The sequence below is a fragment of the Balaenoptera physalus genome, assembly GCF_965194825.1.
Source record: "Balaenoptera physalus genome assembly, chromosome: 7".
Classification (NCBI taxonomy): Eukaryota; Metazoa; Chordata; class Mammalia; order Artiodactyla; family Balaenopteridae; genus Balaenoptera; species Balaenoptera physalus.
In genome coordinates this window covers 23,767,325-23,779,972 of record NC_138886.1, presented here as the reverse complement: position 1 = coordinate 23,779,972, position 12,648 = coordinate 23,767,325, and the positions used below count along the sequence as shown (strand labels likewise).

The 12,648-nt window shown below is 42.4% G+C and overlaps 1 protein-coding gene and 1 long non-coding RNA gene across 2 annotated transcripts in view; one reads left to right on the top strand and one right to left on the bottom strand.

The window, feature by feature from the left end:
* Positions 1 to 12,648, top strand: part of PALM2AKAP2 (PALM2 and AKAP2 fusion) — a 503,536-nt gene that overhangs the window by 9,163 nt on the left and 481,725 nt on the right. The window lies entirely within an intron of this gene.
* On the bottom strand, positions 1,030 to 12,617 carry LOC309664202. The gene is made up of 2 exons (XR_014265675.1): positions 12,240 to 12,617; positions 1,030 to 6,831 (listed from the first exon to the last, which is right to left on the bottom strand). It is a non-coding gene; the product is annotated as an uncharacterized lncRNA (long non-coding RNA).

The window sequence follows — 12,648 nt, the reverse complement described above, 5'->3', positions numbered from 1 at the left end:
GTGCCACCATCTTCATTTTTGACCTGCCTTGTATTCAACCCTGATGGTAATCCTAATATGGTATTACTTGATAAAGCCTCATATATTGAACACAACCTTGTGTACCTTGTTCTGATATATCAATACTATAATTTTAAAATATTTTATTATATATATAGTTACCTGTAACTCATTCTATTCAGATAGCCACCTATTAGAGGCTCGAGAATTAACATCTCTGCCAATAGTGGATATGTCTTCAGGGTTGGTTGAGATTTTTTTTGAAGTATAGTTGATTTACAATATTGTGTTAGTTTCAAGTGTACAGCAAAGTGATTCAGTTATATATATATTTATACATATATAAATATTTTCAGATTATTTTCCATAGTAGGTTATTACAAGATATTGAATATTGTTCCTTGTGCTATATAGTAAATCCTTGTTGCTTCTCTATTTTATACATAGTGGTGTATATCTGTTAATCCTATACTCCTAATTTATCCCTCGTACCTTTCCCCTTTGGTAACCATAAGTTTGTTTTCTATGTCTGTGTGTCTCTTTCTGTTTTGTAAGTAGATTCATTTGTATTTTTTTTTTAGATTCCACATATAAGTTATATCGTATAATATTTGTCTTTCTCCTCTGACTTACTTCCCTTGGAATGATATTCTCTAAGTCCATCCATGTTGCTGCAAATGGCAAGATTTCTTTCTTTTTTTGCGGCTAATATTCCATTGTATGTATCAATATATACCACATCTTCTTTATCGGTTGAGATTTTGATATGGTGTCAAAATAAAAGAAAAAAAGCTGATGACTTATTAGAGGCCCTTCAACAACTGAAGAAAACCTTAGTTATTAAGATTAAAGTCAAAACTAAAGAAAATGCCCCAAATATGTGATATGCCAACAAGTAACCATTGTCCCTATGGGCTCCAGGATTCTGGCAAGGCAGAATGGGCTATGGGTGTGTTAAAACCAAAACTGTCCAAATTTTCAGAAGCGCTTACTCTTTTTTTTTTTTAATTTTTAAAATTTATTTATTTATTTATTTATTTTTGGCTGCTTTGGGTCTTCGTTGCTGCGCGTGGGCTTTTCTGTAGTTGCAGCGAGCAGGGGCTACTCTTCGTTGTGGTGCGCAGGCTTCTCATTGCGGTGGCTTCTCTCATTGCGGAGCACAGGCTCTAGGTGCACGGCCTTCAGTAGTTGTGGCACACGGGCTCAGTAGTTGTGGCACGCGGGCTCAGTAGTTGTGGCTCATGGGCTCTAGAACGCAGGCTCAGTAGTTGTGGCGCACGGGCTTAGTTGCTCCGCGGCATGTGGGATCTTCCCGGACCAGGGCTTGAACCTGTGTCCCCTGCATTGGCAGGCGGACTCCTAACCACTGCGCCGCCAGGGAAGCCCCAGAAGCGCTTACTCTTTACACTTAACTCTAATAATAGGAACACAGTCCACACCTGAAAACTCCTCCTGTGGTCTCACCATGTGAAATGCTTACAGGAGGACCCCTGAGACTTGCTTGTCCCTCCATCTAACCATGTCTACTTCCTTGTACTCAGATCCAGCCACTCATAAGATTACGCATTTTTTCTTGGGTTTCTTGGTATCCTCACCTTGCCACTCCTCAAGTTTGCTGGTTCTGACCTCAGATTGCCCCCGAGTCTGTGTCCTCCCCTCACCCCTCTTAAGATTGGCAGTCTGCACTTGGTTTGGTGCTTGACCTGGCTCCTGCGGGGCTGATGGGGGCACAGGCCTCTTTCGTTTTCATAAGGAAATTGAAAGACACATGGCACAGAAGCAAGACATATTCTAGAACATTTTTGCTTTGTAGCACAGGAAGTCCAAGCCCAGAAGTATTCTAAAAAGCATTGGTTGTTAGCATTTTATTTGGATGGGAGAATCCTGTGATTTGCACAATGTTGTATTTGATCTGGTCCACCTGTTCCTTTATACTGGAACTTTAATATTCATTCAAAAATCAGTATTATTTGAAAGACTACCCGGCACCCAAATATTTTTCCCAAGACCAGTCACAGTGTCTGAAATCCGAGCATCAGAGATTCATTTGATGAGGAAAGGAACTTTAAAATATTTTTTGTCCTTAAGTGCCCTCCATGGAAATAGGAATCTCTGTGGGAGGATTGTGAGGCTGGGAGAGGTTCTGAGGTTCTTGAGATCAATTTCACTTTTCAGATCCAGCCTCTCCCCTGGTCACTATTTTTGTTTTAACTTAAACACTTTCTAGTGTTTTGGTGTTGGAGAGCTGTGGAAATGATGCTTATGAATATGGAAGATTAAAAGGGAGGAAGTTATTTGTGTTGTTGGAGACAAACACACTTAGCTCAAGTTCTTCTTTATAAGTTGCTTAAGATGCTGGCACAGAGGGCTGTAGGTCAAGTTAAAGAGAATGCCAGGGGAAGAGTTATCTGTAACGTTAACTGGAACCATGAGTCAAGGCAGGGAGCCTGGAGAACGGGGAGTAAGTCAAAGAGGCCTCAAGGACAACTTGGGAGGCAGAAATGCCACCCTAGGCAGAGGGTCTGACACTTGGGACATATGGGCTTCTGGCTGCCGTCTTGTACGTCGGAGGTACATACAGTCCAAAGAGAGTGGGCTTCGAGCCAGTCATCTCCGTGCAAGGAGTGGAGGATGGGGGTGGGTGGGACATTCAAGGACTGCTGCCACCTCTAAGTTTGGTAAGAAGTATTCTTACTCCCCTCCTGTCACTTATCTGCATTAAGTGGCTTGTTCTGACTTGTCCTGAAACCCATAACTCCCTCAAGAAAACTTGTGTATGCCCTGACCTCTCCTCCTTCATAACAACCAACATCTTTCACAGAAGTCCAGAGGCCTCCCCTGCTGCCCATTGATTCCTAGATAGCCATGTAGCCAAGTGTGTGACTCTACAGGGAAACTGTGAAATATCCATGTGGTTTGTGAAATTCAAACTCATCGCAGCTGATCCCTTAAACCAGGGGTTGGAAAGGGCCAAATATGGCCCTCTGAGCCATAGGATTATTTAAAAATTTTTAGTAGTCATTCACCACTTTCTTGGGGGAGATTTTATACAAAAATAAAGATTTTGTGTTTGTTTGTTTCCCTTGAGAAAATTGAGAAGATCTAGACACACCAGACCTATATTCCTACATGGTGGTAGTTGGCTGGGGCTGAGTAGAGGGTACCACTTCCAGGTGGAGTATGGTCCCCACGGTTCCCTATTGTCTCTCTACCCGGCCCTCTTTACTCATTTAAAATACATGCCTACTCTTTTGTGAGCTGAGTTGAAAAACTCACCTGAAACTATCCTTGGCTAGCATCTTAGATAAGATGGCACAGAAGATAGAAAAGGAGTGGAGAGGGCTGTAAAAAAAAAAAAGATTACCCTATTTCAAATGGTTAACTGAGACACTGACTCCCTGCAGGCCACAAATCTTAGCCTGACCCAGACTTGGACCTTCTCACTGACTCAGGTTCACTGCCCAGGTCGGCATTTCATTGGTGTCATACTTATTGGGCAAACATTGGAGATGTAAGTGGAAGCATTCTCTCTCACTCATTAGAAAGAGGCCAGGGTGTACTTCCATTTTTCCTAAACAGTCTGAGAGGTCCAGGACCAAGAATAGTAGGTCTGGGAAGCAAGAAGAGAAACTGCTCTGGTCCCATACTTTTCCTCAGCTTCTGCTCACCAAATCTGTGCCCCCAGGGACTGCTCACACCTCCAGCGTGGCTGGGAGAGAGACAGCCAGAAGAGCGTGGAGGTGCCACTGCACTTTCTCTTTCCTGAGGTTTGGATCTCAACCCAGCAGTACCCCCTGCTATTTTCATGGTGCAGTATGTTTGTAGGAGTAGAGGGGAAAAAAGTGGATATGGAAGAATGTGGATTCTGGAAATCCGAGAAAGTAAAACAAGACTGTTACTTACCTTTTCTTTAAAAATAGGCTACGTTCGTGTTTGGCTTTTCAATGTGAAATCTGGGTGTAGCTGCCTTGAGTGGAGTGGAAGTAAATTTGTTGGGTTTGAGGAGGTCAAGAAACTATGATGAAAGGGTTTGCATAAGACATTCACATGATATGAGGATGATACCGGCCTACAGAGGTTTGAGGCGTGTCAGTGAGTGTAACTGACAAAGGTGATGGGAGGGAAAGGTTGGTGCAGTTCACTTGGTTCAAAGGAGAACATTTAAAAACTATCTGCGAATGCAGATTTAACAGGGGACAAATGGCGACTGGTAGCTAGGAGGATGCCTGGACTAACTTACTGGTCTTTCTAATGATGGAAAGTTTGCTCCCTGAAAATCAAATGATTTCTTATTGGGAGTATCTTACCTAGTTCTTTAGATTAACATATAACCAAAAATACAACGTTTGAATAATTGGTTGTATCACTTATTTTTCCCCTGAGTCTTCTGATACTGTACTTTCACAGCAATCCAGATTGGCAGAGAATTAAATTCCATTGGTTCCTCAGATATTACTTCTCTCCTGACCTCTCTGCATAGCTCTCCTGGGAGCAGCTTAATGTGTTTCATAGGTCACACAACAAAGTACACGGTGGTCCCAGCCCAGAGGGAAATGAGGATCAGCCGCTCGTTTGTTGAGGTCAGAATCCCCTGGTGGCACCTCTAGGCTGCTCTTGAATGCTCTGTCTCAGTTGGTCTTATCTTTCAGTGAGTCATTCGAGCCGTGAGAATGAGGCTTGGTGCCTTTCTCTTACCCACACATTCTGTGTCCTGGCGTATTTCTTGACTCTCTTTCCTTTCCATGCCAACTATGGCTGCCCTAATTTAAGACCTTATCATCTCTTGTGTGAACTGTGGCAGCAGGCTTCTAACTAGCTGTCTATCCTAAACTAAGAGACCCTGAGTGTCTCCAGTTACAGTGCTCTGCTTGTGATTTGGAGGTAAGAAGGGACGTTGTGTTTGCCAACGTCATCCTGTCCCTTAGTTAAGCTACTGCAGGCAAAGTCCTCTAGTGACCTTCTCCAGCCTCAACTTTTAACCACCTCCTTCAGGACCACAACTCCAGGGGGCACCATTATACCGCGTTGTATGTAAATGGGGCCTCTGGAGTGGAGTGATACTGTGGTCCTTCTCTTTGCCTCCTACTCCAGCAAATGCCAGAAATATGTAGACATCACCCTGCTGATTCCTGTTTCTTTGTCTTTGATTTTGCTGGTCCCTCTTTCTGGAACACCTTCTCACTACTTTTCCCTACCTCTTTGGACACACAGACACACCAAGATACGCACAAACTTGTGCACACATGCACACTTCTGGTTAAATGTTATTTATCCTTAAAGACATAGCCCAAGCATCAACTTCTCCAGCAAGATTTTCCGATTTCTCTACTACGCCTCACCTTTGTAATCACACTTAAAACATTGTATTTCAATTTTGATTATACATATGCCTTTCCTCCATGAAACCGTGAGCTCTTTAAGGGGCAGACACCATGTCTCATGCATCATGGTAGTCCCAGATCCTACCACAGTATCTTTCCCCTAACCCTTGTTAACACTGCTCTCTGCAGGTCAGATTTCCCATCCTAAGGCTGACCCATTCCCAGGGTGACTGAGAGTGGGACTACCTCCTTCCTTCACTGGAAACCCTGCCCTACTTACAGGGATGGAATTTTGTCCTGTGGACCCCTGAAAGATACTAAACATAATGTGTGGTCCCACACATATTCCCAAAGTCTAGGTTTATTGAGTATTGATATCATAGGGGAATCATCGAAATCTAGACCAAGTTGTACCGCCTAGAGCATTATCTAGTTCCTTTACAAAACTTCTCCAGCATCAAAGGAAGAGAAGACAGATCTGCACACTTTTCTGCCTATCATGTGTGTGTGTGTGTGTGTGTGTGTGTGTGTGTGTGTGTGTGTGAGTCATGTCTCTGATTCCTCAGATGGCAACATATATACACAAACAAACAATACTATACAGGCATAGGGCAGTCAATGCATACTTAGAGAAAGATGCATTTCTTTGGGAACCGTCAACTGTAAAGACTTGGATCTGACAAGAGATACATGCAAGAAAGTACAACTTCTTGAGGTCTTGCTTAAGAGGAATTTTCTCATTATTTTAATTCAACAAATAGTTATTAAGAGCCTACTATGTGCTATAGGCACTGTTCTAGGGGACATATGAGTGAACAAAATGGAAAAATAAATCCCTATCCCCATAGGACTTACAGTCTAATGGGTACTTGATTGCATTTGCATCAGTAAATGTTCTCCTCACATTTTTCCTAGAGCAAAAGAACATTCTACTTCAAAGATAAATCCAGGTTTCCAGCTCTCAGAAGAGAGGGATGGTTTCCATCTTTCTAATGATCCTCCTCAAAGCATATTCCAAAAACACTTGAGGTCCATCTTAGGTAGTGCTACTTTTAATGTTGACATTTAATGTTTGTATCAGGAGATGAAAGTATTTGATGATGATATACGTAAGCCTACCTTTAAAGATACCACCAAGTAACCAATTAGCTTCTCCAGCTTTATTCAGCAAAGGAGAGCTGATAAGATTATACTAAATTTAGTATTAATAGCCTTATAGCAATCGAACCTCATCTAGCTCTTCTGGCTCTCAGCTTAAGCAGTGTGCAGTGTGTCTGGGTGACATTGGATTGGTTTCTCTCCCATGTGTGGTTAAGGGGCAGTTTTCCCTTGGCAAAGTCCCCTTGATGAGTCCATGGTGGCACTGGGTTATCTCTGAGAGGTCATTGTTCATCTTCCATCATAGGTCAGACTTGGCAGTGGTGCAATAAGTTTTCTCGCTACATCTGTACACGCATAATCATGGGCTGTTCTGAACACATACGTCATCTTGTGGGTGGATGAGAGGATTCTAAAAACAAAAAACAAATAGGTCTTTTCAGTTTTTTGAGCTAAAAGAAAACAGTAAATGTGTTTCAACAAGGAAGATGATCCCAGGTCAGTCATAGAAGTTTGTGTTGGCTGTTGGACTAGGTAACCCCCAAATCCCTCCCATCATCAATAGACTGTGATTGCAAGAATCATCCATGACTCAGAAGTCAATGCTATCGGTGTCTTGTCGGAGCAGACTCATAAATATAGAGAGAAATCAATAGAAGACTATGAAAAAGAGAGATTACCTTTGCCCATGTTTAACCAAAGAAAAGAGCTCTTTGCGTGCCATCCTTCCTGTCCCGATCTGTGGGCTAATTTTACCCAGCATCAGTAGAATCACAAGAAGCTATTTGAAGTGCCATATTTTCAGAGAGAACTTATTAATGGTGGAAGAAGAGTGAGACATGAAGGCTAATAGTGAGTCCATGATGTTAATTCCAGCTCTGTAAACCAAGTGGGGGGGGGTCTGCAGATCAATGCAGCTCTGTAAACTGTTTAATTATACCCGCCTCACACACATGAGCAGCTCCAGATGAACAAATACCCAGCTTCTGTGAGAGATAGCTTTCTTTCCTACATCTCTCTAATAGTAACATTATTGACATGAAAGTAAAAGGGTAGAATGATCCTTGTTATAAAATGTAAAAAGTACGTAAAGCTCCACAGGACATACTACTTCTAGGAGTACAGTTGAAATCCAGTAATGCCAAGCAAATTAAAAGACTGATGTTTTTATATTTTAATTATTAATCTCATGGTTTGCTTTGGGTTTGTGAATGTATTGGAATGGTACCTAGAACTTGACAAAGTGACTGTGCTTATTTTTATTTTCTTCCTCCCCAGATAGACTTAAAATGATAATAATATCTCCATTTATCCGACATTGACAAGGAAGGAAAGTGAACATGAGCACTGAGTATACTTTCCAAGTAACTAAAATTTCAGCCTAGGCGAGGTATAAAATTAACAACCTAATATACATGGAAAAATTTGAAATTCCATTTAGTCTTTAACACAAATCGCTGAATATGATTATCCTATGATGGTCTCAGGAGCTACTGTGGTGTGTAGGGTTGCTTGTCCTACACTGAAGGATTCCAAACTGACATTTTTGTTATTTTTTTTTTGTTGTCTTGTGCCCATTTTCACACTTTTCTTCCTCACTTTTAGCTGAAGTAAAAAGTTACTTTGCCTGAAGTAACACTTTTTCCTGTTTCTCTCCAACCTTCTAATTGTGTGTTTTTATTTCTAGTAAACCAGAAAACCATTTAACCAAATATGCTCAGAATTATATCTAAAGTAGTCATATTAAGAGTTTGTTTTGAATTAGGAAACACTGAGGTCCCAGTGTAGGTTATGGACACCCTACTCTCTCTCCCTCACACACTCCCCAACTCATAATTCTGCCTATAATCTCAGGCAGATTTCTAAAGCCCACCATGATCCCCAGTTCAAAAATTCCTGTTCTAAAGTTTATGAATTATACCTATATAAAAATCCTGGTAGATACTGTCTCAGAGCTGGTCATTCTGTTTTTAGACCAGGAGGCTGAAGACTTTGGTTCTGTTAAGTTAATTGACTTCCAAGTCCGTTAATATGTATTTGGTGTGTTGACAGTACCTGGTGAGCTGAGCTTAAATGAATAAACTCTTAGAGAATGTGTATCAATGGATCCACCTAGCCATACCCTGCTACTTTGAAGCTGTACTATATATATTATATATATATATGCATATATATGTAAAATTTCTAATGAATAAATAAATATATTATCTAGTGTAACATTCTCATTTAATCAATGAGAATAAACAAATTGATCATCTAAGTACCTGTATCTGTATTGGTTTCACCTCTTCAAAGGAATACTATGAAGATACGTAAAGATGGCTGTTAAAATATTGGCGATTTCAGAGGAAAGTTACAGTGTAATGATGATGATGATGAGATAACTTAGCTACTGTTTACTGAGAATCTACGAAGTACCAGGCACTGTGCTAGGCAATGTATACATATTGAATCTAACTTTCAAACTAACCTTTAAAGATAAGTATTATTGTCCTCATTTTATAGGTAAAGAAACCTGAGACTAAAGTTAAGTAATAGGTTCAAAATCACAAAGCTAGTGAATGACCAAGCTGGAACTTTAATCAGTCTGTTTGACTCTAAAGCCTGTTATTTTTTCCCTAAAATTAAACATAGCAAATGATGTATTTGTAACTCTTAACAAAGTCTAAGCCAGCCCTATAAAATATATTAAATCTTGTTTTTCTAGTGCATTTTAAAATTGTAATAGTCAATCTACTAACTTCAAAGAACTTAGATGCACCTACAATTCAATTTAACCTTTATCTTAAAGTTAAGAGATGCCCATTGAAAGGTTTTAGGCAAGGGGATTATATGATTAGATTTGTGTTCTTGGAAGATTGCTCTGGCTGTTCAGTTGAATGGGTTGGAACAAGATGTGACTGGAGGCCAGGAGGCCAGGAAGCCAGGTGGGAGGCTTTTTTATCCACAGCATGAGGATAGGGAGAAATGAATGGCTCTGTGGCTATTCAGGAGGTAGCCTGGATCAATCTTGCTGGCTGACGGGGTACGGCAAGTCAGGACAGTTAAGAATCAAAGACAATGCCCAGGTTTCTGTGAGGACACTTCCCTCTCTGTTGTTAGGATAGGTAGGCAGGGTATTAGGAGGAGATTTACAGGTGAAAATGATGAGTGAATTTCGGACATATTAGGTTTGAGGTGTTTGTGAAGATGTTACAGTGGCCTTTGGATATTCAGTTTTGAAATTTGAGAGTGATGTGGACTAGAGATTTAGTTTTGGAAGTGAGCACCATGTCAGTGGGTAAATAAAGCCACAGCAGTAGATGAAATTGCACAGGGAGGGTAGGCACAGTGAGAAGTGCAGCGAGTTGAGGACAGACCCAGCAGAACACCGACATTTAAGAGACATGTAGCAGATAAGGGGTAGCTAGAGTCGAGGCAGTGTGGTGTCATAGAAGAAGTGCTTCAAAACAGGAGTGACCCTAGTATTGACCCAAAAGAAATGAAAACATATGTTCACACAAAGACCTGTACACAAATGTATATAGCAGTTCTGTTAGTATTTGACACAAAGTGGAAACAATGTAAATATACATCAACTGGTGAATGGATAAATAAATTGTGCCTCTGTACAGTGGAATACAATTCAGCAATGAAAAGGAACTGCCTATACACACAACAATATGGAGGACTCTCAAAAGTGTTTGCAAAGTGAGAGAAGCCAAACACAAAAGGCTACATACAGTTTGATTCTATTTATATGACATTCTGGAAAAAGCAACACCATGGGGACAAAAATCAAGTCAGTGGTTGCCAGGGGCTGGAGATGAGAGGAGGGGATTGCTATCAGGAGACTCAAAGGAACTGCTTGGGGTGATGGTAATGTTCTGTATTGTGACTACGGTGGTGGTTACACGACTGTATAATGTATCTGAACTCACAGACCTGTACACCTGGAAAGGATGAATTCTACTGTATGTAACTTCTGCCTCAGTAAGCCCAACTTAAAGTAAAAAATACAAAAAGGAGTGGTCAAAATGTCAAATGCTGGTCATAAGTCACACAGGAAGAGGACTGAGAGATGCCCATTGCATTCAGCATTGGTGACTCTATGGGGAGCAGGGTCAGTGGTACGTGGGAGGCAGAAGCTAGAATGCTAAGGATCAAGGAGTATGACAAATATTGCTGGCTGTCCCCCAGTATCCATTTCCCCTTCTTTCATGGGAATGGAGCCCCTGACTTTTGGCTATGCTATGCTTCTGACTATGTGGACTGAAGACTGCTTTGCCCAGGCTCCCTGGAAACTGAATATGGTCATGTGAATTAATTCTGGCCAAAGAGATGTAAGTGAAAGTGTCCTGAGGCAGCTTCTGGGAGCCTTCCTTAAAAGGCAGCTGGTATGCTTCCTTTGCCTCTTCTGCTTTGCTTTTTCCACCTTTGTGCTGGTTGGGATGCAGACACGGTGGCTGGAGCCTAAGCAGCTAACTTGGATCATGAAATGACTTTAGGAAGGGACACTACAAATAAAAGAGCAACATTTTGGAGGAGTCTGGGTCTCTTAGCTCTTTGAGAGCTGCTAAACAGGTCCAGGACTCTGAACTTACAAGAGGTAGAAAGACAAACCTGTTTCCTGGTTAAGCCTCTTGATTACTCACAGCTGAACTTAATTATATATGCTACAGGGAGTAAATAGGAGGTAAGGGTGTAGAGATGGTGAGTATGGGCAATCCTTTAAAGAGGCTTGACTATTAAGGGGAAGAGTAAAGATAGGATGGTAGCTGCAGAGGGACATGGGCTGAGGGAGAGTTCTCTGATCTCCAAATTCACACTGGATTCTCTGAATGGAAACCTGGAGAAGATCTATAATCTCTTTCCACAAAATATCTCTGTGTATCTTCACTGGGTTTGACTTAGTGGCTCACTTTCCAGAGGGAAAGGAAGGGAGTGAATCTACCCAGAATGCTTTGCGCTGGTTTCCTTTCAGTCCCTTGAGTGTGTAGAGCTCTTCCCCATCTAGAGCCACCAGAGAAGCTGATGGCTGGTTGGAATGCCCTTTCCCCTGTGGCTTGCATGTCTTAGCCATTCCCCCTCTCAGGCCAGTCCCTTCAGGGGGGCTTTCCTGAACACCTTTCCTTAGCTGGTCCACTTCCCTTTGATTCTCCATCAGAGTATTTTTTTAACTGCTATAATAAAATATAATTATATTATATTTACCCAGAATGTACAATTTAATGCTTTATAGTAAATTCAAGAGTTGTGTAATCATCACAAATTAATTTAAAAACATTCATCACAGCATTTTACTACTTAATTTTTATAGCAATATCGTCAGCCTGTGATGATGTTTATTTTTTTCTTGCTCTGTGCTTTGTCCTTCTGCATTAGCCTGTGAGCTCCACCAAGACAGGGACCGTGATGACTATGCTTAGGGTTGCATCCGCAGCACGTAGCAGATACCTACTCACAGAGGGGCCGGGCAGTAAGACACAATGAAAGCCTGAAGCTTGTCTCATCTACTCGTCACTGCAGTAGGTGCAGGGCCCCTGGATGGGGAGCCAGGTTCCCACTCGGGAAACCGTTAGGAGTAGAGGATTCTCAGAAGGGGTGTAGGGAGGGAATATATGTCCCAGGAAGGCTTATAACCGTGGGGGTGGGGCCGTGGTAATTTGGGAAACCATATTCAGTATGTCTTGTTTTCAAAGAACCAATTAGGGAAAGTAACGCTGGGCAGTATCTTTCTGGCAGGCGGGAATACTCAGAACGTGGAGTGATAAGAAGGGCGTGGGGTAGCCAAAGTGATGGAACACCGCATTAACGCGCCGCAGCGCAGCTGGAGTTTACCTTGGGAAACTCAGATGGATGCCCACTTAGCTGGCTCAGCTGCGTTTCCGAACCTGTGCCCAGCCTGTTGGGGGCAGTACTTGCTATTTGCAGAGGCCAGATGCTTCTTCCTCTTGGAACTTCCGAGCTGCAACCTTGCCAATGACTCAATCGTTTTCCTGCGCCCTGTGGGCTGTGCCACCCGCCGCAGCCGCGCACCTCCCCCTCCCACCGGTCCCCGGCGTCTCAGGGCCGCGCAGCCCGTCCCAGGGGAGCCGCCAGCGCACCTGGCGCCTCGGGCGCCGGGGCCCTGCGCGCTGGTGGCCACATCGCCCGGCGCGCAGCTGCCAGCGCGCTCCCTCCCCAAACACTTAAGTGGAGTGGCTTGTCTAGTGCCCAGCGAACAACATTATCCAATTGCTTCCCGTTT